Source organism: Cydia pomonella, chromosome 27 (assembly GCF_033807575.1).
Source record: "Cydia pomonella isolate Wapato2018A chromosome 27, ilCydPomo1, whole genome shotgun sequence".
Taxonomy (NCBI): Eukaryota; Metazoa; Arthropoda; class Insecta; order Lepidoptera; family Tortricidae; genus Cydia; species Cydia pomonella.
Genome location: NC_084729.1, coordinates 4,769,164 through 4,797,084, shown reverse-complemented (window position 1 = coordinate 4,797,084; position 27,921 = coordinate 4,769,164). Strand labels below are relative to the sequence as shown.

General features: G+C 36.1%; 1 protein-coding gene and 1 long non-coding RNA gene across 2 annotated transcripts in view; one reads left to right on the top strand and one right to left on the bottom strand.

Moving 5' to 3' along the window:
* LOC133532443 (uncharacterized) overlaps positions 1-2,144 on the bottom strand; it is a 43,567-nt gene extending 41,423 nt beyond the window's left edge. The window contains exon 1 of the long non-coding RNA XR_009801697.1: positions 1,940-2,144. This is a non-coding gene — a long non-coding RNA (uncharacterized LOC133532443). The remainder of the gene's footprint in view (positions 1-1,939) is intronic.
* Positions 2,145-5,534: 3,390 nt separating this feature from the next.
* Positions 5,535-27,921, top strand: part of LOC133532402 (uncharacterized protein MAL13P1.304-like) — a 46,669-nt gene continuing 24,282 nt past the window's right edge. Inside the window, exon 1 of the mRNA XM_061871044.1 lies at positions 5,535-6,299. The gene's annotated coding sequence lies outside the window, so the exon portion shown is untranslated. The remainder of the gene's footprint in view (positions 6,300-27,921) is intronic.

The window sequence follows — 27,921 nt, the reverse complement described above, 5'->3', positions numbered from 1 at the left end:
TCCACTTAAAATCGCTCCTTATTTATGGACTAGATGAAATGTTGTTCTATATTTTTATGTATGATATGCCACAGAGCACTTCCCTATTAAATAGAGCAGGGATGCAGCATTGTCTTATGGTGCCGCCCATACATGCAGGGATTCGTCGAATACTGTTTCGTGATTTTTCTTGGGTAGCGAGAGACGCCGTCATAAAAATTCGCGCAATCCCTATATGTGTGGACGCACCGTGACTAGTATAGTCGAGTTCAAAATAGGCACAATGATTGTCGATTTGCGGAAAATGCCCAGAAGTACTAATTAACTAACATAGTCGACTTCACAAACATCTTTTCAGCAGAAACATTTGCAAACGATGCTATTAAGCTTAGAAATAAATTTAAAGTGGAAAAATTCACTGTCTCTAGGCGGGGATCGAACCCTCGGACCTGGATCAATAGTCCATGCTCTATCAACGGAGCTGCCGAGCATGGCAGAGCATGGACTAGTGATCAAGTGTCACGGGTTCGAGTCCCGCCCGAGCCGGTGAATTTTTCCACTTATTATTCTTTTGCTGCAACTACGTGTCATAGAAATATATTATGATCATAAACTAATAAGTGATTTAAATATGAAAAACCTATGAAGGTGTAATAACATATGGTTAATTATTATGGATATGGACCTCTATATCAAATTTTGTATTGCCGTAATTTTGTATTGGCTTATAAAATAGAAATATTGATTGATTGAATTATTGTAAAAACCGGTTCTGCGGTTTAAGCGTGAAGAGACAGAGACAGAGAGAGTTACTTCGCATTTATAATATTACATTATTCATAAATAACAGGCATTAGAGCTTGTACAGATACGGACTTTAATTGGTGAGCCATTAAGAGTTTGGACATTTCATACCGTTAGTACCACCAACGGACGAAACTACGGACACGGAGTACGGAGACTGCTTACCATCAGGCGGGCCGTATGCTTGTTTGCCAACAACGTAGTATAAAAAAAAAGTATTAACAATCAAATTGCTTGAATCCTAAATGGACCAACAATTAAAGTCTGCAACTCGTAAATATGTTTTATGATATGGATTCGAAAAAAAATGGTTGTTTAAATGGAATTAAATGGATGACTGTAAAAAATATGACATACTTAACTCATTTATGACAAAAACCCAGTTATGCTCAAGAATAATTCTGACTAAAAATTTTGATGACTTATAATTTCATGAATATAACTTATAAGTGTTATGACAATTAAAAATATGACAAAAGTTGGTATGCGAGTTGAGTTGAGTTGAGTTGAGTTGGTTGGGTTGAGTCCCCGAGCCAACGGATGCCAGGCCCTTTTTTCATCCGAAACCGGCCACGCTCTTCGCATATGGAATCTATGGTAGATAATCTTTGGCGTAGAGACCGCCAGAGGCGGCAGATGATGAAATTATGTTGACATCGTCTTTCGTTCTAAGAAATGTTTACAAAGGTATTCATTTCAATATTAGTTATCCACGGTAGCTATTCCAAGTAGAAATTACCCTTATTATTATTAATACGTATTATATATAAAACTACCCGTGGAAACTTGTAATTTAATGGCTTACTGTTTCTATTTCGCAATCTATTTTGTTACTCTAGCTTTAAGTTTTCCTAACTAATAAAATAAAATAAATACGACGTAATTTCGTAAAATCTGTTTTCCAATCAACCTACGTTCGACGGACTCTGTGGGCTACAAACCTCGCGATTCACGATAATTCATTTTAAAATAAACCGGCCAAGTGCGAGTCGGACTCGCACAAAAAAAAATAACCTCGAGGTTGGAAATATTTATGTATTTTATTCTGTTTTGAGTATTTGTTGTTATAAAGATAAAGATAGTTTATTATTCAAGTAGGCATATTACAATGCGCTTATGAACGTCAAATAAAGCTACACCGGCTCTAACCCTACACCTCTGACCCGAGAAGATTGAAATCCCCCCTCAATTGGAGGAGGGTATCCCAATATGAACCGGCACGAAACTCGGCGGGACACATCTTTTCAAAACATTACATCTTATAATTAACATGCATTAAATAAGAAAATTAAAATACAATTTAGATTACTATAGAAATCATGCAATTACATACAGTAGCTACTTTTCTTTATAGAAATTTGATAAAAAAAAAATATATATATATCTATGTCATATCAAACCATACAAATACGTAGCTCTTTCAGAAAACATGGAATTCTTACAAAAGGAATAGAAACATAAAATTAATAAAGAAATGAGAATATACATTATATAAATCTGACAGATTGCTATACAGCGGCAATATAAATACATAATCTATAGAAATTTCAACTGGCTAACTATCACGGTTCATGAGATACAGCCTGGTGACAGACGGACGGACGGACAGCGGAGTCTCAGTAACACCTTTTGGGTACGGAACCCTAAAAAACGGTCAAGTGCGAGTTCGTTTTACTCGCGCACCGAGGGTCCGTACAAACTTTGAATTATCTCGTGTGCAATGCCATCTATCGGCAAATTGTCTACCTGATTTGCGCGATGCAATGCACATATGTTGGTTTTTCGAGGATTTCTCTATCATGTGAACCGATTTCAAAAATTGATCTTTTATTTGAAAAAACCGGCCAAGAGCATGTCGGGCCACGCTCAGTGTAGGGTTCCGTAGTTACTCTTCCGTCACAATAAGCTAAACTGGAGCTTAAAGTATAGTAAATTGTTAACCAAGGGATGAAACGGTACCTTTCACCCGAGTTAAATAGGCAAATTTGCATAATCAGTACCTAATTAAAGTAAGTCTTTTTACTATGAAGGGAAAACTTTTTGCGATAACTCAAAAATAACTAAACTAATCATGTCCGCTATAGTTTTCATTTAATGTATTTCTTAAGCTCTACTTCCACGATTTATTTCATATTTTTTGGATGGTTCAAAAGTTAGAGGGGGGGGACACATTTTTTTTTTCTTTCGGAGCGATTATCTCCGAATATATTCACTTTATCAAAAAATGTTTCTTGAAAACCCCTATTAGTTTTGAAAGACCTTTCCAACGATACCCCACACTCTAGGGTTGAAGCGAAAAAAAAAATTTCACCCCCACTTTACGTGTAGGGGAGGTAACTACCCTAAAAAAAAAAATTTAGATTTTATTGTACGACTTTGTCGGCTTTATTGATTTATATATCCATGCCAAATTTCAGCTTTCTAGCACTAACGACCACGGAGCAAAGCCTCGGACAGACAGACAGACAGACAGACAGACAGACAGACAGACAGACAGACGGACATGGCGAAACTATAAGGGTTCCTAGTTGACTACGGAACCATAAAATAGTACATTACGATACAAGTGCGAAAAATAGGAAATTCGAAACGAGTGGCGATAAATTAAAACACGACCGAAGGGAGTGTTTTAAATCGACACGAGTTGCGAATTACCTATTCGCACATGTATCGTACAACGTTTTACAGTACATATGGCCCTTTAAATGTTCGACACAGTAACGTAATATGCTACTTCTCGCACTAGTGCTATAAAGTAGCCCCATATGTACTGTAAAGGTGTATTTAATGTAATCTCATAGAAATTTCAGGCGTAATGTGCACACGTAAAGTTGGTTAAATTGCAAACTGATTTAAAGTTACCAAGATAGAGGCCTGATTATATTTTTCCTGTAAATTTTATAGCAATGTTAATATTATGTAAAAATTCATAATTTTTCGTCTGTAACCCTTGGGGGGGGGGGGGTATTTTTTTCACATTTTCCTTCATAAATAATTTTTCTCCTCTATGAAAAAAGAAAAAAAATATTTTTGAATGTACAATTTCAGCTCTTTCAAATGATACCCCACTTGACCTAGTCACTAGACTTTGCAATTTTGCCCCGTCTTCATATTGGGCATTTCCCATAAGTAATAAAAAAAATACGTTTTATGTGTCTGGGTTAGCGTTGTTCATATATATTCCAAATTTAAATCGATAGCTTAAGTGGGTCTCAAGATATTTAGCGATGCGACAGATAGACAGACAGACAGACGGACGGACAGAGTCGCACCATAAGAGTTCTTTTTGTAATTTTTTGGTACGAAACTAAAAAGTAAAAATAGAAAATATTTTTGAGTCATTATCACAGCGAATTCACAATGGCTTACTTAATTTAATCTATTAATTTATCATAATGTCATACAATTTTATTAATGAACTAATATATAACGTATCTTAGACTATATGTTAATGAAGGCCGGAGTTTTAATTACCGAAAAAACTCATCACAATCTATATGATCTAACTAAATACACAAAGGTATTACTAGCTTAAATCTAAAATAGGCTCTTCAGGCATTGTACCAACCAAGGATGCTGGCAGACGATATAATTAAAATCCGGCCTCATAATATAGATAATGTTATTATGTAATACGAAATATGATAAATACCTATAGATATAATTAATTAACAATTTCATTAGCCATCAACAACAAGTTGATACTTGTTTTCAAGATGATACACTAATACAACCTATCTCGAGAACAGAACGTTGAATATTTAATCTTATCATAATGTAAATACGGTTCAAAATAAAAATAGATCATTCACTGTCTGCGTCAGAGCGAGACATCAATAGCAATCTATCTCGCTCTCTTTTGAACTTATTCGCAAAGCATATAATTAAATGGCCTCGTCCAATATAAGTTGAATCGTACGTAATAACTATAAATTAATGCGTAATCTTGTGATTTTCAAGGTTGCATCAAATTATACTTCATCTGAGCTTTTGACTAAGCGTAATTTAAGATAATATTAGTGTAATTTACTAGTGTATTTCACATCCGCACTGTGATAGAACTTTATAAAATAAATGTAGAGATGTAGATGTAGATGTAGTGTAGGGACGCCCGGCCGGAAGCAGGCGGGCTGTCGATCGCGTGTTGCGTTCATTCAGCCCAATTCCCTGAAGTTGGAGCTGCAGGTTACTGTCCCGGCGGCATTCCCATACCAATCTCCTCGAATTTTCTTGTTTTCCTGCAGAACAGAAGGACATCTTTAAGTTCGACGTCCTTTAGTTCATTTTCTATTAGTGAGTCTCTGCCGAATGTATTATATCGCAGTGCCGCGTACATGATACATTCTGCTAGTAGATGGAAGCTAGTTTCTTCCTTACCACAGTGTGGACAGGAGGCGTCTCTATTTATTTTCATTACCTTAAGATGTCTGTTGAGAGTGTTGTGACCAGTAATGATACCTGTCAATATTCTCAGACTGCTCTTACCTAGTTTCAGAAGATACCTGGTTCTTTTGTGATCAATGCCCTTGACCATCATCTTAGACTGTCTGCAGCTAGTCTCTTCTTCCCATTCTCTCTGTGCTTCCATTTCTTTTACCTTTTCTATAACTCCCTTCGTGACATCAAATAAATGTATCCAGAGGCCGTGAGTTCAAGTCTCACCCAAGACAGTAATTTTTCCACTTTTAAATTAATTTAGAATAAATGTACTCTGGCAAACCCACTTTGTTAGTGTAAGGGGCGAGAAAACCCCTCGCGCCTACATTTATTAAACTCCCGCCTTTACTAGGCAACTGACAAAGTGGGTGTGCCAGAGTATACCAGGTCGTAGAGTCACTTTATTATTTATTCTGTGACTCTATGACCTGGAACTAAAAACCGATATCTCTATTGTTACTGTTGTTATGAAATAAATTTATTAGGAAGGATTTTTGTGTATTCATAACTCTCTAAATTAAATCTGTCAACATACTTTTGCAAGTCAGTTTTGTCAGTAAAAAGGCGGCAAATTTGAAAAATGTACGCGCGAAAGGTCAATGTCATAAACAAATTTTGAAACGCACCTTTTACTCGCATTTGTCCGGTTTTAGCAAACCGTGTGGAATACGCAAATAGGCTCAAAGCTTATTTATGCCGTCATTCAAGGTCATATTTCTGCTCCTCAAACGTTCTGTCCAAAATTTGTATAAAAGTTTCTCGGAAAGCTCTATTAATACTGGTTCTTCCTAGCTTTTAACAGGTCCGCACGTGTTTGTGATGTCATCCGTGATATACCACGATATACTACGTGCTACGTGCCCCTTTGTTCCTTCTCCTTCAATCATTTGAGTTGAGCAGACAGACGGATTCAGTTCAGTCTGCGTCCAGGCACGCGGGCGCACGCCTGCGTCCTCGGGATTAAGTAAAATTAAAAAGTTTCGCAAAAGTCGTAAACACGCAAAAAAAACTGCAATCAAGAGTGAATGTGATTTGGAGGAACGCCAAAGCGAATATAATAAAGTGTACTTGGGAAAATTGTGAGTAAAGATATTTTCAGATACATAAATAAACGGTAAAACGTTTGAAACGAAATAAGCAAAACATATTCAAGGAAAAAGATGGCTGTCTACAAAGGTCTGGATGAAATGTTTATCGATAAAACGCGGATTTAAAATACGTGACCTTGTGTTTTTTTATTTTTTATTGCTTTAATTTCGTCAGATGTGTAATTTTTAAGATCGTTGACATCATATTATTTTCGGATCGGTAATGAAATATCTGTATTTACACTCATTTATGTATTTTATAGTTTATTAATAATTGTTTTATTCCTCTTGAGATGAATAAAGATTTATATTGTTAATTATAAGTTTAGTTATTATTTTATTAAAACAAGGTGTTCAAGGATAAGTAAGTACTATTAGTTTCTACATAACTTAGGTTTTCTTTCATTTTCCTCTTTTAAATTTTACAAAAACCTGTTAATATTTACTAACGATTTTTTTAATTTATTAAACCTAGAGCACACACAACATTTGAAACACACACACACACACACTACACATACACTTTTATACTTAATCATGATTTTCTACTGTAACGACACCAAATTTATTTCTGTTTTTCATATCTTCATTTCATTTCTGCGTTTTTTTATCTTTATTTGTCGTCACGATAAACCGGGATACCTAAATGTATGAGGATTATATGTATGCGGTCGTTTTCAAATAATCGTGAACGTAAAGCCCGACCAGAAATATATGATCATTGTCAAGAGGGCGCTTTTATTCTCATGTATAGGGTGACAGTTCAGTTTAGTTTGAAAAATTTAGTTCCAATGAAATTCCGCAATGTGGCGCCTGATCATATATTACTGGTCAGGCTATAATCGTCCACGATATTCCCTTACCGACGTAAGTTAATTGTTACTAACAGTAGAATAAAATAAACTACTTATACGCATATCTTGTTTGGGGCTACCTATAAATGCTATATTTTAATATAATACTAGCATAAGAAAAATATAGTTTGATTATCTTTGCCTATTACGCTCTCCACAAACAAGCGACTGTTGCCAAAATATAAAACACTTTCGCGTAACGCTGAACGCAGGTGGCACTGTTCCTTTAAGAGGAAAGGAGACGGCTGCTTCTCCAAACAAACGTAGTCCCCATTTTCCTCTCTGGACATCGACATTATGGATTGTTTTTCACATAACTTGATGTATATTAACAATAGCTATAAGGAGCAGGGGCATAGCTGTGGTCTATATACAACAAATTATGTCAAAATATTTTCAATAAAATTAACATCCAGAGAGGAAAATGAGGACTACGTTTATATGAAAATGCGATTTCGCGCGGGTCCTCCTCTCGTCTTAAGTGCCAATTACATCAACACTTTATCAGGCCTGAGGGCCTACCGCGAACCACGTTCGACGTGTTGCCTCTCTGTCGCACTTATAGATTCATACGTAAGTGTGATAAGGAGACAACACGTCGAATGTGGTTCGCGGTAGGTGCTCTGATATCAGGAAAATCGAAGTTCGTCAATTGCGGGCATTTTTCTCTGTCACTCTAATTACATCTTAGTAAGAGTAAAAGAGAAAGATCCCCGCAATTTGCGAATTTCGGTTTTCGCGGTAAGCCCCCAGAACCGATTTCGGTCCTGAGAAAAAATATTTTTCCTTTTCACCAAATATCAGCACATCGTTTACAATATTTGAAATGTAAAAATAATGCAAAAATATCAGACATTGAAAATTTTTGGCAATTAGAGACAGTAATTTTTACATTTCAAATATTGTTGACGATGTGCTGATATTCCGTGAAACGAAAACGCTTATCAGCCGACGAAGTCGAAATATGCGTGCCAAATTGGCGAGACAATTTAATCAGATTAGCGAAAAATTGTTACTGTCTGGACGGCCTTTATCAAATCCAAAAAAATATGGAGTGTGGAATTCAGAGGAGTGACATCTCTTATGGTAGAACTGTTGCAAGTGTCCAGCTGTCAGCTATAAATAATAGTTCCAAATCTCTCCAAAGTAGCGCTAGAGTAGCTAAGAACCTAGGCGTTATTGACGGAGTGAAGTGCGCTGACTATGATTTGATTTTTTTGTTCAAGTATTCTAGGTATTGTAGCGCCACCTATTTAAGGTTTTTTGATGATACTTTTTGGTACATGGAGATTTATTTCCTTACCTCCTTACAAAGAAACCTAAACCAAAGATAATAAACTTCTGTTTCTGTCAGTTGCAATCATTTATGTACTAGAATACCTAGATAAGTAATCTAGGGATTTTAACGTCATTCCATCAAGCTAAGACAAGTGATAGCTGATAGAGCATTTTTACTATACTCTGGCACATCCACTTTGTCAGTGAAAAATTAGGCGCAGAGGGTTGAAATGGTAAACATATAAAAAAAGTTATTAAAATGCACTTATTGAAATCAAACGACACAAGCTACTTATACTAAGAATCCTACAATTTATTATTATTATTATTATTAGATATAAGACATTAATATTACATATATTGTTCTATTTAGTTTTTTTTTTGAACTCCCCATCGGCACGCAAACCTCCTCAAGGTTTTGCCTACGATGGGTTTTGTATTGAATTCTAGACTGTAAATTGTTTGTTTATTCAATAAATAAATAAATAAAAAATCTCCCATAGAATTTTTTTTATTTCGCGCCATTTTCTACTGACAAGAAGCCTTACCAGGACTGCTTAGTCCAAACTGACACATTCGCTAGCGTGTGCGTAGCATACTTTCTATGGATCTCGCTCGTACTCGCAGATTAGTGTGAGCGAGATGTATAGACAATAAGTAGAGTCAGACCAAGATAAGTTGGCAGCGATTTTGACGGACAGTGCATTATGTCATTTTAAACGTCAAACTGCTATGAAATTATGACGTTTACTTAACACTTGCACCGTCTGGGCTATAAAAATCACTGCCAACTTAGCTTGGTCCGACTCTATGCCAGTGTCAGACTGGTGGTAGCCGTAGAGGTGGGCGTGTGTGAGTATATTCACTACGATTAGCTTTTTAAAGCCTGTAATTTTTGTTTTTTATTCCATTTCTACTAAATTCCATCATAGGTAGACTCATAGACTGTATAAGTAGTTGTGTTTCTACATTACATGAAAAGATCACATACGGCGTTCTCTGAACCAAAGGTTAGCTTTGCCAGAATGAATCTTTGTGTTTCCAAGATTTATTTAAAAAGTAGAGCCACCCAGATTTTGATACAGGTGGGGGGAAGGAGGGCTTTCAGTGTTGGCGACGTCTGAGATCAATAACTGTTAAGGGTTCTAAGTTTGGTACCCTTCATTTTCGACTAAATCAAAGATAGTAGACGTACCATCAGCCGTAAAAGTGCATGGCGACTTTATCAATGAATTCATAATTTCTCCACGCAATCTCGCAGCACACTATGCCTAGATTTCATCTAAATCGGTTCAGCGGTTATTGATTCCCCATTATTTGTATTGTTTGCAGTGGCGGATCGTTCAAAGAACTCGATTCCCACCGGCTTGTCTAATTTCAGCCCGTTAAGTACCTTCACGATCGGTTTATGGAGAAAAGAAAAGCAAAATTAGCTCCGGGTTTGCTACGAATATTTGTGACGCACCGCCACTGATTGTTTGTAACCTCCCTTTTCTCACATTTAAGAGGCTATCAATACCTAAAGAGCGCACACTGACTATTTTTATCGGAGTAAATGAGATAGCACTGTCGCATGTTACTGGGCCTGGGCAAGGGAATAATAAGAAAAATATTTAAATAAAAAAAAGTGGATTATTAGTGTAATATTATACTCAACCACGGTTTAGATATAAATGTTTTGAAATTGTGATTTTAATTGCAGACCCATAAGTCAAAACAATAAAGACATAGAACCGTTTAATTGTGATTTTGAGACCAATCTTTGCAATTATTTTCTATCGAGCCGATTTCGTTCAATCATGTATCGAGTACAACCACGGTCTTAGAAATATAATTAATATGAACATATATTTTTCTTACTGACTAAAACAAATAGTCTTTCTTAAAAAACTGTTTAAGTAACATCAATTTCAAGGACATTGGGTGTTGACAGCCTCTTAAGGGATAATTTTTGGGATAAAAACTATCCTATGTTCTTTCCCGGGACTCCAACTTGCCAAAGGAAATCATTGGTTCAATTTACGCCGAAACGCCGTATTTCATGAGCTACAAGCTACAACGGTCACTATTGGGCCTAAGGATAAAACATTATGGGTTTTACATTGACAGCTTAATGTTATTTCATATAGAACGTGTATAAAAATATACCTACCTTTTAAAATCGTAACCTTGAGTTTCCAAAGAGCATCGGCTTACGCTTATTACCTACTTTGTAAGAAGCATAAATTAAATCGCGCGGCGGCGCTACGATCACATTTCAAGTAGGTATGCATACAACGACCTCTTCGAACGATTTGCAATACATTGCGTCATTTGGTCGATCGATTGAATTCATGCTCCTACTTAGCCAGCAATTAGAAGCCTTAATATCACAACATTGTATTTGTAAACAATTTGCCTCAAGCAATTTAGACTTAGACGCAGATTTATAGCCATCTAGCCACTAATCATAGGGTCATTGTGCCGGTTTGCCGTCCAGCTGATCTCGTCCATTTGATGGAATTGCTACAAACAATTGCGTAATGGCTTCTTTATGGCTCAGTCAGTCAGTCCAAGGGACGCATTTATGCGTTAGAGGGAGTAAGTGATATTGCTATCTCATTCCACCCTGCGTGCCTTAGACTGGCCTATGTTGGGCCATCGTGTAGAGGAGCCCTAAGAGCCATCATACTGGCCCACTAAGATGGGCCAGCGTGTAGAGGTGTCGGATGGCTTATGGCGCTGCGGGATGGCGATGGGATGGCCACGGTGTCGGTTTTTCATCCGCACATCAAAGGGCTCCTCTACACGATGGCCCAGCGTAGGCCAATCCAAGGGACGCAGCTATGCGGTGAAATGAGATAGCAATATCACTTGCTCCCTCTAACGCATAAATGCTTCCCTAGGACTGGCCTACGCTGGGCCATCATGTAGAGGAGCCAAAAGATAGAGGGCCAGCGATGATGCGTACGCATCTACACGTGGCCCATTCCATAGTACGTGCTCTCAACCATCGTATGGCCATCTCGCTGGTTTAAAGCTAGGCCATCATGTAGATGAGCCATAACCATCGCATGACCATCCCGCTGGACCAGCGCTGGGCCATCGTGTAGTGCCATTCAATTTTAATACAAACCTACCTTCCCGCGCAACTTTGAGCCAGTCCAGACGGGATCGGTCGATTTGATCAGAAAATAAATTGGCATGAATCACCAATTTTAGATTTATGGTGATATTTGAACGCTCTAAATTAAAAAATGCATCTAAACGTTATTAATACTAGCCTCACAAATGAGTATTCTAGGTTTAGATTTAGGTTTAGAGAGATTCTTTATTTACTCATAAGAAACATACAGTTCACTAAAAATGAGTTTAAATATTCGATTTACTTAAAAATAAACATTAATAGCATGACCGCTAGAGGTTTATTAAATAAATAAATATTATAGGACATTATTACACAAATTGACTAAGTCCCACAGTAAGCTCAATAAGGCTTGTGTTGAGGGTACTTAGACAACGATATATATAATATATAAATATTTATAAATACTTAAATACATAGAAAACACCCATGACTCAGGAACAAATATCCATGCTTATCACACGAATACATGCCCTTACCAGGATTTGAACCCGGGACCATCAGCTTCGTAGGCAGGGTCACTACCCACTAGGCCAAACCGGTCGTCGTTATTACATTATTATGTACTTATGTGTATTTTTAATTTGGTTTTAAATGCACTAAGAGACTCACAATCTTTCACGTTATTCGGTAGTTCATTATACATCCGTGCTTTCTCATACACTACGCTATTTTTGCCATAACCCGTTCTATTTTCTCGAAGTAGTAACTTGTTTGTATTTCTTAAACAGTGTTTTTTTTTTTTTAATTTATTTAGGCAACAAACAGTCTTATACAAAAAATAATGTAAACATAAGTAATGTGTTAATAGACCTTGAGTGCCCTACCTTAATAATAATAAGTAGCTAGTCTAGGAGCAGTAAGCGGGAAACAAAGTTATCAGTTAGTATTATCTATGTGTAAAACAAATGTCTGAGTGTATTTTACTTGCTAGGATCTTTCTTACAAAAATGCATGTTGAGTAGGTGTATAGTTGTCTTAAGTTAAACAGTTGGACTTTCTTGTATAGCACTCCGTATCTCCATTTTATCGGTAATATGGGTAGTCATCATAATCGGCAGTCGAAATAAGTTGAGTCCAGATTTTTCACCAATTCTGTACCCCTAGTGTAAATAAATTCGATTTCGAAACGTGACGTACGCGTTTGCGTTTAGTCTCATTTTCTATTGGATTTAGAAAGAGCGCGCCAAGCGGGACGTTTTGGAAATTCAAAATCCTATACAAAATGAGACTTAACGCAAACGCGTTCGTCACGTTATGATGTCAATCAAATTTACACTAGGGGTACTGGTCCGATCAAATCAGGCCGTGCGGACGCACTATAAACCTGTACCCCTAGTGTAAATAAATTCGATTTCCAAACGTGACGTACGCGTTTGCGTTTAGTCTCATTTTGTATTGGATTTCGAAAGAGCGCGCCCAGCGGGACGTTTTGGAACCTCAAAATCCTATACAAAATGAGACTTAACGCAAACGCGTTCGTCACGTTATGATGTCGATCAAAGTTACACTAGCGGTACTGGCCTGTTTGTGATACATATTGAATGAAACGGAATATTTTAACAGAATTTATTATTTTTATTTTATTTTATTTTATTGATAAAAATGTTTACATTACATTACAGTTGAACCAATGCGTCACGAAACTTAGACTAACAGCAATAATAATTATTAGTATTAACAATTATAAAACAATAATGGCACATTAAGAGGCTGTCAACACCCAATGTCCTTGAAATTGATGTTACTTAAACAGTTTTTTAAGAAAGACTATTTGTTTTAGTCAAGTAAGAAAAATATATGTTCATATTAATTATATTTCAAAGACCGTGGTTATACTCGATACATGATTGAACGAAATCGGCTCGATAGAAAATAATTGCAAAGATTGGTCTTAAGTCTTTATTGTTTTGACTTATGGGTCTCCAATTAAAATCACAATTTCAAAACATTTATATCTAAACCGTGGTCGAGTAAAATATTACACTAATAATCCACTTTTTTTTATTTAAATATTTTTCTTATTATTCCTTTGCCCAGGCCCAGTAACATGCGACAGTGCTATCTCATTTACTCCGATAGAAATAGACAGTGTGCGCGCTTTAGGTATTGACAGCCTCTTAACATATTAAATTGGATTAGTTGAGCACCTAGCCTAGCATCCATCGCCTCACAGAATCTCAAGCATTCACTATACACTGCCGCCCAATTATCGCGGGGCGAGGGTCAAACGCAAATGCATTGCGATAAGCCGTATCCTGTTATTTTTGTATGAGACTATTGAAATCGTATCATGGGTACGACATAATTATTAACATGAATAAGTTATGATGATACGTTTTCCTTAAACTAGAATACTGTACCCCTAGTGTAACTTTGATCGACATCATAACGTGACGAACGCGTTTGCGGTTAGTCTCATTTTGTATAGGATTTTGAGTTTCCAAAACGTCCCGCTTGGCGCGCTCTTTCTAAATCCAATAGAAAATGAGACTAAACGCAAACGCGTACGTCACGTTTCGAAATCGAATTTATTTACACTAGGGGTACTGTTTTTGAAGTTTACGAGACTGTATGTTATAGGGGATAAAATTTGTGCTATAAAATTAAATTATTTAAGAGAGCCGAATAGCTTTTTGAATCTAACGAAGTAACGGTAATTTTACGTAATATATTCTAGGTTTATGTGTTTCGTTAAAAAAAAAAAAAAAAAATTGTTTAGCAAATTTTGAAAAAAAAGGAAAACCTATAAACCTAGTTTTTCAGTAGTCAATAAAATACTAAAAAATCATGGAGAATGGAAAATGTTAAGAAGTGGAAAAACGTTTACTCCTTTTGTATGGTCGATCAAGTGCTATACTTCCCTCTTAACCCTCCAAGGTATACACGGGTGTCAGGAATTATTGAACCCTATCACTTTGAAATAAAGTTCAAAATCAGGTGGGAAATATATTACCTCTGCCTTACCAAAAGTTTACCATTAAGAGTCACACTCACACGAGCCCGCCCCCAAAAAGCCGGTCCCATACAATCAAAGGCTTTCATTAGAAACGACATGCTTAAATTACATGAAAGTGAAGCTTTGTATGTATATATTTCTGTCAAAATTTTCATTTTTTGCACGGCCACGTCTGAAAATATCCATACGGACAAAGTGATAAAAATATGTACACACTACCCTAATATATGGGCAATAAGGTCGTGTGTACATATTTTTGGCGCTTCAATCGTGTCGATGTTTTCAGACGTGACTGTACAAGCATTTGTCGCTGACTATACTTTTCTTACCAAAAGCAACTACCTAATACTCATCGAGATAATTCTAAAAACTCCAAACACAATTTGGGTTGCGTTGTTTGATCACAGAGTTCCTATGGCCACCTCCTGTCTCCATCATCAGATCAGCTCGATGGCACCATAATATTGCATAATTGTCACCCGACTTACATAAGTTGAATATTTCCTAAATATAAAACTTCGAAAAAAATTTTTTTTTTGCTTCTTTTCGCTCTCGTGCAAAGTGTAAATTAATGTAAGTGACGTATGTTACAAACGTATTTCCACCCGACGAAATGTTTACATATTTTTGCGCTTTAGACGATTTTTATTCATAAAGGAAACAAAAAAAGAGTAGTATATGTTTAACCTCTCAGACATACGTATGTATGACGTCATTCAAACTTCGTTCTGACGAATCATTTTGACGTTTCGTTTAAAGTAACTCATTTGACCTTGCAGTCTGCCCCCTATTTCTAAGTTTTTGGGAATTATATACCTCAAATAAAGCGCCAATTACATACACACTTCCCGATTTCGGGCCATTTCGGGCCTAATAATCGTTTTACTTTCACGGAATATCAGCACATCGTTAACAATATTTGAAATGTAAAATTACTTTATCTCTTATTGCCAAAATGTTCAATTTTTGATATTTTTGCATATGAACCATTTTTCTACGTTTAAAATATTGTAAACGATGTGCTGATATTTGGTAAAAAAATATTCTTTCTCAGGCCCGAAATCGGGTCTGGAAGTGCTTTTTTTTATACTACGTCGGTGGCAAACAAGCATACGGCCCGCCTGATGGTAAGCAGTCTCCGTAGCCTATGTACGCCTGCAACTCCAAAGGAGTTACATGCGCGTTGCCGACCCTAACTTGACACTTAACTTTAAACGATAGTCTTTCAGTTTAATTTCGAATATCCTTTGATCTTCACATGATTTTATATTATCGTCCATAGATTTAAAATTGTGTCTATGTTACCGTCCAATTTATTGTAAGTACCTACAACGAAATTCACCTTTTACCAGTTTTTTTATCAAACGATTTTCTTAATTGAATAAATACTTCCTACGTAATTTTATCCCACGCGATAAGTCTCAGATAATGAGCGAGGAGATTTTCTATTTTTATTTATTGAATAAATAAAACAAGTTACAGTACAAACGAGATAATGGGTCTTGTAAATTGTGGCTTTCCATGAGAGAAGGGTCCTTATGCTTCATGTATATCAGGACTTAATAATGTAATAGGTAGGCGATTGAAATTCACGTAGTTAGTACCTATATATTTCTATTACTGTTACAAAGAATACATGTAATAAAAATCCAAGATTTGTTAGAATAGAATAGAATCATTTTATTGCATGTCACAAACCAGTTATAAAGGTAGTACATATAATGTACCACCGACGTAGTATAAAAAAAAATGGGTTTGTTCAAGTGACGCCCTGTAAGGACACAGCACATTAATATTAATACTACAGTTAACTTAAAACAAAACAACGTAAGAACGTTAAACAATTTTCATAAATAGATATTATAAAAGTATTTTAATCATAACAATATTTTTGATCAGTTTTAAAGCAGTTAACTGAAACACTAATTGACTTATAACTATTTATTAAAGCACTCTTTATTTATATTTTACTATTTCTACTGTTTTTATTAGTATTGAACCCTAACAAAATTTTGGTGGTAACTACTGGGAAAAAAAATCCCATTAGTTGATGGTAACCAGTGGGTTTTTTTCCCAGTAGTTACCAGTGGTAAAAGGTAGGAAAAAATTCCCAGTAGTTACCACTGGTAACAACTTGGTGGTAACTAGTGGGAATAACCCCAATTGGCCAATTCGTTAAAAAGTGGCAAACAATGTAAACAAAACAAAAATGACAGATTTTGTAAACATTTGACGCATAACCTAAAAGTTTTACGATGACTTAAATCCACCGGGATATGAACATTATGAACCATGATTATTGATTACCTTTTATATTATTTTTGAGCTCCTGATACATTTTGCATGTAACTGCGTCGAAATATCGGGAGCTCGAAAACAATATAAAAGCTGATATAAAAGGTAATTACGGTTCATATCCCGGTCGATTTAAGTCTAGTGAAACTAACCGTGAATCATTCAAAACTGTTAGTTTTACGATGGTTATTTTCCTTGAAATATTAACTATTAACATATATTTTAACCAGTAATTGATATAAATAAAAGATTTAAGTATATAAACTGTTCATATAGCCATGGATGTCCACAAAAAGTGCGAGATTACGAAAAAAATAAGGTAAATTGGTTTGTGTACATCATTTGCCATTTCTTTTGAGATCAACTTTAGGTACACAACTAATCAACCTACTCTTGTACCAATTTTGTTATAAATTGGCAGATCGGTTGGACAAATCAAGGCAATCAGCATCAATCGATCATTTATCACTGATCAACCAATTGATCATGATTGACGTAAACAAAACAATTTTAGTACATTAATAATTTTATTACTTTCACGTTTTTACAAAATGTCATTAAAATTAAAACTATCATATAACTGAAACAAAATATATTATCTTTGACATAAAGAGCGTAACATGCTCCCATATTAAATAAATAAATAAATATTATTATAGGATATTATTACACAAATTGACTAAGTCCCACAGTAAGCTCAATAAGGCTTGTGTTGAGGGTACTTAGACAACGATATATATAATATATAAATATTTATAAATACTTAAATACATAGAAAACACCCATGACTCAGGAACAAAATATCCATGCTCATCACACGAATAAATGCCCTTACCAGGATTTGAACCCGGGACCATCAGCTTCGTAGGCAGGGTCACTACCCACTAGGCCAAACCGGTCGTCAATATTGAAAGCACGAACGCACTTACAACCACTCTGGAGTTGTAGATGTCCATGGGCGACAGTAATCGCTTACCAGTTATAAGACGTAATGTTTTGAAAAGATGTGTCCCGCCGAGTTTGTCGGTCCCATTTTGGGATACCCTCCTACAATTTAGGAGGGCTTAAATCTTCTCGGGTCAGAGGTGTAGGATTAGACCGGCGTAGCTTTATTTGACGTTCATAAGCGCATTGTAATATGCCTACTTGGAAAATAAACTATCTTTAGCTTCTTTATCCAAAATAAGTTTTTAGCTTTTGTCGCTTTCTTTTCTTTCCACAGGCAACTAATACTCATTGAGACAATTCTAAAAACCCCAAACACAATTAGGTTGCGTTCTTTCATCACAGAGTTACTATGGCCACCTTTTGTCTCCATTATGAGATCAAATGGTACGAGTACCATAATATTGCATTGATGCAAATACTAAATACTAAAACGCCGTAACAAATACTGAAAAGTATGGAACCCTCGGAGTTTTATCGAATATTCTGATTGGGAGAATATGTTTTTACAAGTCCCGGCGTCATCCCTAGGATATGGTAGAGGAAACCCTCTAAATTCCTATAATAATCCCCAAAAAAAATGTTTTTACAAGCTTTTATTTATTTATTTATACTACGTCGATGGCAAACAAGTATACGGCCCGCCTGATGGTAAGCAGTCTCCGTAGCCCCCCTCCCCCGACCCTCGTTGAGCTCTGGCAACCTTACTCACCGGCAGGAACACAACACTATGAGTAGGGTCTAGTGTTTGGCTGCGGTTTTCTGTAAGCTGGAGGTACTTCCCCAGTTGGGCTCTGCTCTGGACCTGAAATGACATCCGCTGTGCTGTGCCCTACACGAAGCGTGATGACATTCACAATGCCCATACCTTTCTTTTGGACGTAGTTTAAGGACATACCCGGGTTCAATATAAAAGAGCAAAACGTACTGGGAAATTAAAATGCTCTAGTTACGTTTCTGTATCGTTTTCTGCACACTTTTAGAATAACAACGATCCCTCACAGAGCTCTTTCATAAGTCAAAGTTTTCAAAAAGAGTTTTTCTTTGACATTTATATTATTTATTATCGGATGAAGAAGCCCTTGGCGTCCGTCCGTTGGCTCGTTGGGTGGACGACATTCGGAAGATTGCGGGTCACTTCTGGATGAGATTAGCTCAGGACCGGGACAAGTGGCGTACTGGAAGAGGGGCCTATGCTCAGCCGAGGGCGATAAAGGGTTGATATGATGATGATTATTATTATTACATCAGTTACCTAATGCAGTAACAAACGTTGCTATGTATTATTAAATAAAGTTTTTCCTAATTATCTAAATTATCCTCCATTCGACATTATTACCTTACATTGCGGTTAATTAAAATAACTAAACTTATCAGAACGAGGAAAATATACACGAATCTGTAACAAAGAAATTCATATAATTTATTTACGCAATCAATAGCTAATTAAATATGTAAATATTCAAGGAAAATGACTGGTTTTGATAATTTTGCTTTTGCATCTAATTAATAGTCAGACGAAACTATCCTTCAGCATATATAATTTAATAATGATCATAATAGTAATAATTTCCTAGAAGTTTTACGTTTAAAATAACACTTGCACAGTCTGGGCTATCAAAATCGCTGCAAACTTACCTTGGTCTGACTCTATCTGTGATAATAATTTTCGTTGCTAGAAATTAGGGTGAATAAAATCGTACGTAAACAACTTTATAAAGGTATTTATTGACGTATATTACGTAAAAATACTTTATGAAGGTATTTATTGACATTTATGACGTAAAAAAAACTTTTTAAAGATGGAGTTGGTATTTATTGACAGTCTGAATTATTTTTAGGCTACCGACACTTGACGGCCTTCAAAACAAGTTCTAACATTGTATTTCATTAAGTTTGGATTTAAATTGGCTCATTCGAAAACCTCCTCATTCTATAGTCCAGAATTAGAAAGAAGGTAAGCGATTTTGACGTGTTTTTTTATTGAAAAACACTTTTGAATAATAAGTCACTGCCAACATGTACCAAATATAAATCATATACGATCTTTTACATTCTTTTGCTTTCTTAAGTAATATTTACTGATTTGTAAAAAGCGTTTTCCAAAAAAAGACATGTTAAGATTGTTTACATTTTTTCTAATGCTAAAAAAACGAACTTATAGACGGAAAAAAGTAATATTCCGTAGAGTTCAAAAAATACCATACATTTTCGTAACTCAGAGCAGAGGATGGTTTTTAAGACATACCTACCTAAGATAAAATTGCGCTTATATGCGCTACTGCAGTGCTTCTGCGATGTTCGCAGAGTCGCGCACGGCAGGTTTCGCCGCCATTATGCGCGCGCGCTGCGCCTCCATGATGCGGCGCACACGCGACAGCCGCAACACGCTCCTGCGCGCTGTTATTGATCGCTGGGACTCGCCAGTGTTGAAGAGGTGGATTGGGCTCCATGTCCTTACATAACATTATTTACTAATAGGGAACTCTATCTCTTCACCTTTTTTCGCAATCTGACGAAAAAAAAACTACGATAAAATAAAAATCGGGGCTTACCTATACAGCTATATAATATAAGTCCAAGGGCATAATATCACAACGGGTAATTGTTTGCGTGATAAATTATTATAATAAAATATTTAATAACTAAGATCTAAAAAAAAGACATGAGTTATGTTTCAGAAAAGCGAAATATTTTTAAGTAGATAAATCCTAATATTATTACGGGATTTTATTTATAATTTTAATGGGTCCTTTACGTTTTACGGGCGTTGTCATGTGGGTCAAAATTATTTCCTGTGTCTTGTTTTTGTCCTCAAATAATGTAACAGAGTGGAGCTTTTTGTATGGGTTGCAATTTAACTAACTGCTTTGGCTCAGCGATCCAAAAAGAATTTTGGCCTCCGAAACGAGAGAACGCCACCAGTCCCGATCCAGCGCGGTTTCCTGCCATGAATTGGCATTCAGCCGACGCAGGTCCGCCTCCACGACATCACACCAGCGGTACCTGGGGCGCCCGATCGATCGACGGCCGGCTGGTCGCCCCAAGTACGCTTCCTTGACTGCGCGATCCTCCCCCATTCTGAGTAGGTGACCGAGACAGCGAAGTCTGTGGGATTTAGTTACGCTGATGATATTGGGCCCAGCCACCAAGTCCTCGATCTCGGCATTTTTCCGGATCCTCCAGGAGCCGTCGTCACTTCGAACAGGTCCCAGAATCTTCCTGAGCATTTTTCTTTCCGCTATCAGGAGCTGACTTTCCTCTTTTTGAGTTAGTGTCCTGGCCTCACAGCCGTACATGAGTTGCAATTTAGTTATAATCTACGGCTAGAAAGACATACACTCAACTTTATTATTTATTTGATAAAAGACAAAAATAGAAGCGTGACAGAGTGGTCAGAAACATGACAACGAAAATAATTTAACTTGTGTGAACTTAGATCTCTCCAACTATAGATATTTTAGTTCATTATCGCGTGCTAACGCGGTGTTTAATGCAGCCCCATACTTAGGTAACTAAATAGCCACTGAGTGCGTCATCACCAGAGTCGTAACTCGTAAACTTAGCCGCACCCATCCAAAGCATAATTAATGCGACGTGGTCGAATGAGAACGCTTGCCCTTGCTATTGCTAAGTAATAGTTGTTAAAAGTAATTTAAAGGAACTCGTAACATTTACCCCCTTATTCATAAACGTGTACTAAAGTTACGGTGCCGCTAATAAAATCTCGGGTAATATGGTTCACTTTTCACCCTTGGTTAACAATCTACTATTCTCTTATTTTATGGACGATCACTTGGTATGCTTGCCTCTTAAAACAAACCAACAAATCACATTCAGGGCGTTACAAAAACTACCTGACGCCATCCAATGCGTTCCCAAGCTACCACTTGAACCGATTTGACAGACATATTTATTACGGCGCTTTAACAGAAGGGTCGGTTATGTTTTTATGACAATATGTCACACAGGCGACCATTGGCGTTTATTTCAAGTGTCGTAAAAATCGAAACTATACTCTGTATGTTTAGGTATTTCAATAAAAGTAAACAAACAAAGATTCTGTACATTTTCTGGTAGTTATATCATTTATTGGTTAACCAACCAAATACAAAACCGCCTGGATCTGTCAGTACGACCTGACTTTAACCTACATTATTTGATCATGTAATGTTTTCATCTGCTCTCAACTGGCTGGAGTCATTTGGCGGTAGAATTTGTTTACTTTATTTAAATACCTAAAGATACAGAGTATAACTGTAAGAATGTATCGCAATAAACGTGCAGACGAAAATACCGAGAACATTTTAAGGAAACTGCAATTTTTGCCAAATTCTTTTCGGCACATTGCTAACCCACGTATACTATACATGTACCCATACACATATAGATAATACACAAGTATAATATGCATATAGCTAACCATACTAAATTGCAGCTTTCTAGCACTCACGATCACCGAGATAAGCTAAGTAAGCCTGGCCGTAGTCGCACGGAATTTTCATTCAGTTTCCGTACGGAATGACAGGTGTGAACGGGACGTCGCTCTACAAATTCGTGCTGTCTCGTTTACACCTGTCATTCCGTACGGAAACTTCCGTGCGTCTGCGGTCAGGGTAACCCGTGGACAGTCAGATCAAACCCTCTACATGGATTTGCAATGACAAAGAAATGCAATGTCATTAACGCCAAATTTCTAGGAAAAAATGGCGTTTATAATGGCACATGTTACACTTTGATCTATCAAGTATCAGTTAGTTTAGACGGACGCTTTGCAGAGACGGACAAACAGACGAACGGACATAGCCAAACCTATAAAGGTTGACTTACAATTAAGTTGGGTGTGTTTTACTATAATATAGGGTGCTAACAAATAAGTTACTGATATTTTAAGAGATGGCACTTTACATTAAAACAATTAACTTTAAATATAAATTAAGAAAACATTTCATGTGAACTCTTATGTTTTTATTTACCGAACAAAATAAATAAATGATTAATCTAGCTAAAATAATCACATGTGCTTTTAACTGACAAGATGTTTAACATTTTCTGTCATGTCAACAATTGTTTGTCTTAAATGTCATAATCAACGTGTCATTTGATTTATCGACGAGCAGTGGCCAGTTAAGAGTTAGGTAAAAGATGTTCTAGGGGAGAATTAACTTTTCAGCGTCACTCGTTGCCATGGTTACGATTAGTTGTCCAGGGGACAAAAGTTCATTGAAATACTGCAACAACGTCACGGCAACATGTATGTCGTTGTAACGGCATACAACGTCTCTTCAAACAAACTGTGCCACTGTTGTCCCTTGGACAACGGGACAGGATAACCAAACAAAAAAAGTTGATCCACCCCTAGAATCTGTTCAATGAGTGATTTAATTATCTCATTAACACGGTGTTTTTACGCAGCAAATTTGTTTTCCAATTTTCTCTAAAAAAACATCATAAAACCTATAATGCATTTCATACATTTGCTCCAGAAGCCGAGTACGAATCAGAAGTAGAAATATCGGTAGCTAATTTGATAGCAGTGGTAGCATCTTATATATAGGCCATGACGCAATCAGCAAAGATTAATATTTAAATGTTGAATTTCTTAGTAAAATTAATTAGGTATAAACATAAATTAATAGAATAATGTCAACTAATACTAACTTCAGCCACTGGCATTCTTAACATAATTTAATTACCTATTAAATTTTAATGACGTGGCGGTCAAAATGTTTGATTATTACATCGCTATTAATAACACGCAACAGTAAACTATATTAGAATGCATTAAGGTTCATTTTATACTGTAATCTTTGTAAGCTACGGCCGCCTAAAGCGGTCAAAGATTTAAAAACATGAACCCATGTTTTTCCGCTGTTATCTCCGTACGACCATATCCTGACCACGTATCCGTTGTATGATTCAATGTACCTACTTAATTAAAAACGTATGATTCAAGTAGGCAAATACATAATAAAAAAGCCCATTGATAATATTATCGGAGGGTCGGGTCATTAGTTTCTTTTCTCGTAAACAAGTTCCACGAAATTGTTATCATTTATGAAGTTTTCAACCAAAATGTTTTTATTGCGCAATTACGATGAAGCTTCTGATATTAGAAGTAGATAAACCTTCGTTTTTTTAGTGTCTGATGATCTCATTGTGAAATTCATATTATTCAGTTTTACATCTTTATAATAATTCAATATTTTTTGAGCTTGCCATGGGACTTAGTCGATTTGTGTTTCTATAATATTTATATTTATTTATTTAATTTTAAGAACAATGACAAGAAGAATTAGATTTATTTAAATAATAAGCATATTGTCGACACCTGTATTTTAAGATGTACTATAATTTACTTCTTTGTTAGCTTAATAACGACCCTAATGGTGACATTATTTCTTATGCTGACATTATTTCTGTAACTGTAACTATTTATTTTCTACCTTAATGACGACCCGTTCTTGGTGAATTTATTTATACAATTGAAATTTAAAAACTTTAGTCATTTTAAATGAATTATTAATTGTCACATGTTTTCCTATGTATATAAAGTAAGACAAACCGACAATCACAATATAAATTCCTAAGAATTTACCACGCGTAGTTTTAAGTGAAATTGTATATTGTGAGATAAATAAATCATATCATAATGGTACAAGACTAGTAGGGAATGCCTCGTGGCATTAAGTCCGCCTTTTGTATTGTAAGATTTTTTTCTTTTGTGCAATAAAGATTCAATAAATAAACAATAATAATTGCATCAGTGAACTGCTCTGTTAATTTAATAATAACCCACAAAAATGTAGAGCGGGGAAACAGAACCATAAATTACTTAGAAGTCTAAAAACCTGGTTATAAACAACACTGTCATATCGAGTTTTTATAAAAATAAATAAAATTGTAACTCCTGAACCTATATTCTAACCTGTAACCTATATTCGCCACCCGTCCCCAACTTCTCCGAATCATTTTTTTTTATATTATATTACTAAAACTTATTCCAAATCCTAAATAATTTTCACGAATCCCATGATACAATTATATTATAGCGGAATTATGGTTTCATTCTAGAGATAGATAGAATACTGTTTATTGTCACACCTCAGTAAAAAGATACAAGAAAAGAAAAGAAACAATTGATTAAATGTAGAGGCAGACAACAGGCGATCTTATCGCTAAAGAGCGAACTCTTCCAGATTCCAGACAACCTTCAGGCTAGAGTCAGGCTTAGCTAACTCTGCACCACGTTCGATAGCACAGAGTGTGCACGTGTTATTTTATAGAAGTTTGACGTTTATGATAACACTTCCACACTCGTGTGTTATCAAACACGCTGCACAAACACACAGAACTTCATAGTTGAGTCTAAATTTGAAGAGACATTATTACGCGACTTTGCGCTTAAAAAACTCCCGAGTCGAGTTCAGTCCTTTATTAAGTTTTTTAAGTGTAACTTATAAGGACTCGAGTATTCGTCTCTACTTTTTCTATGAAATTCCATTTTGGGAGAAAACGTTTTCGACTTACTAAATCTTTAAAAAATCACTTTGTTTTAATGTCGATCGCTTCAACATAATATATTCTAGGTTTATGTAACTTTTTTTTTGTATTGTAAATTTTGAAAAAAAAGGAAAACCTATAAAACTAGTTTTTTTTATTGTATCAAAAACATACTAAAAACTAATCATAATAATAAATAAACGTACTCGCCCATACAAAAAGAAAAAAACGTTTTTACACTTCTAAATATTTTCCATTATCCATGATTTTTAGTATGAAATGAAATAAATGTTTATTCAAAAGACAAACCTTAAAACTAAATCACAACTTCCGCCAAACCAGAGTAGTATGTTATTGACACGATGAAAAACTAGGTTTATAGGTTTTCCTTTTTTTTCAATGTTTGCAATAAAAAAAGCGGGCAAGTGCGAGTCGGACTCGCGCATGAAGGGTTCCGTACCATTTATGACGTATTAAAAAAAATCTACTTACTAGATCTTGTTAAACATTTTACCACTTTGGCTTTGGACACACATTTTACCACTTTGGAAGTGTTTCTCGCGCAAACTATTCAGTTTAGAAAAAAATGATATTAGAAACCTCAATATCATTTTTGAAGACCTATCCATAGATACCCCACACGTATGGGTTTGATGAAAAAAGATTTTTTGAGTTTCAGTTCTAAGTATGGGGAACCCCCAAAATTTATTGTTTTTTTTTCTATTTTTGTGTGAACATCTTAATGCGGTTCATAGAATACATCCACTTACTAAGTTTGAACAGTATAGCTCTTATAGTTTCGGAAAAAAGTGGCTGTGACATAATCGGACAGACAGACGGACATGACGAATCTATAAGGGTTCCGTTTTTTGCCATTTGGCTACGGAATCCTAAAAAAAGCGAAACCTATAAACCTAGACTATATCATGCTGAAGCAATCGACATCAAAATCAAAGTGATTTGTTAAGATTTAGTTAGTGGAAGCCGTTATCTCCCGAAATGGAATTTAATTGAAAAGGCACTGTTATTTCACTTATTTCGTTAGAATCGCAAAGATATTCTTCCCTCTAAGTAGGTCCTATATAAGTAAGTTATATAACTACAGATAGAACCGACAGCCTTGCTCAGACACTGAGGGCCTTACGCGAGCACCAAAGTTCGCATATTGCAGGCTTCTTTCTCTTATACTCCAATAAAGGCGTAATTTGAAAGGAAGATGCTCACAATATGCGAACTTCGGTGTTCGCGGTTATATTTATACCCTGGGGGCCTAGCGCGAACATCGAAGTTCGTCAATTGCGGGCATTTTTCTCGGTCACTCTAATGACGTCTTAGAGAGAGTAAAAGAGAAAAATCCCCGCAATTGGCGAATTTCGGTTTTCGCGGTGGGCCTCCTGATTCGCTTCAGCTGAGACGAAACCCTTATCAAGTTATCAGAACTCCCTGACCTGCCTTGCAGTCGGTTCAACGCCGCGGACGCGATAGCACGTGACAAGTGACAAGTGACAATCTACCGTGTTCAGCTTTATGATAAAACAAGTGACGATATATACACGGAACATTCTTTTCGTGCGTATAGTTCTTTTGTTTGCATTGGAAAGAAGGTAAGCGATCTTTACTTGTATATTTTTTTAATTAAAAATCACTTTCGAAAATTATGCACAAGAAATATGTAACAATTATAAATAATATACGATCTTTTACATTCTTCTGCTTTCATAACTAGTATAAACTATTTTTTTAAAGCGTTTTTTAATCATCTTAAAATTGGTTACCTTTTTCTAATGCTAAATATCTATACCTTCCTGCCAAACACTACAAGGGGAAAGCCATAATTTAAAAAAAAATCGCTACACGTTTGTCGCGAGCGAGAAAGTGTTAATTTATTTCGTTGATAAAAAAGTTAAAGACGATCTATGATTTTTCCCGCATTTTGTAAATACGAGTGACGAACTTTGTGCAATTGATAAAAGTGAATTTACCAACTTCTGTAATAGATTGACAAATAAGCAGCGATAAAGTAAGGTGTTTTTTTTGAATACAAGAATTTTAAACACAATGCTAATTTAAAATTTGTATTCTATTTTAAAGTTAAAGCATTTCACACCTGCCAATATGAGTTGCGTTCTCGCGCGCGATTCCATACATCTATCGTGATCAAATATATGAACTCGCGCGCGAGAAAGCAACTCATGCTAGCCGGCCAGTAAAGGTAGATAGTAACAGAAAGAGGACTAAGGGTTTCCACCAGAGATATGCGAGGATGCGATGCGTAGCGAGGAATTTATGTACCATTGTATTTATGTATTGAATGTTTGAATTGTATTTATGAATTTATGTATTGGACCCGGGTACATCCTTAAACTACGTCCAAAAGAGAGGTATGGGCATTGTGAATGTCATCTGGCTTTGTGTGGTAGGGCACAGCCAGTGGATGTCATTCCAGATCTAGAGCAGAGCCCAACTGGGGAAGTACCTCCACCTTACAGAAAATCGCAGCCAAATAACACTAGACCCTACTCATAGTGTTGTGTTCCTGCCGGTGAGTAAGGTTGCCAGAGCTCAACGAGGGTGGGAGGGGGTTAAGGTCTGGAGTTGCAGGCGTACATAGGCTACGGATACTGTTTACCATCAGGCGGGCCGTATGCTTGTTTG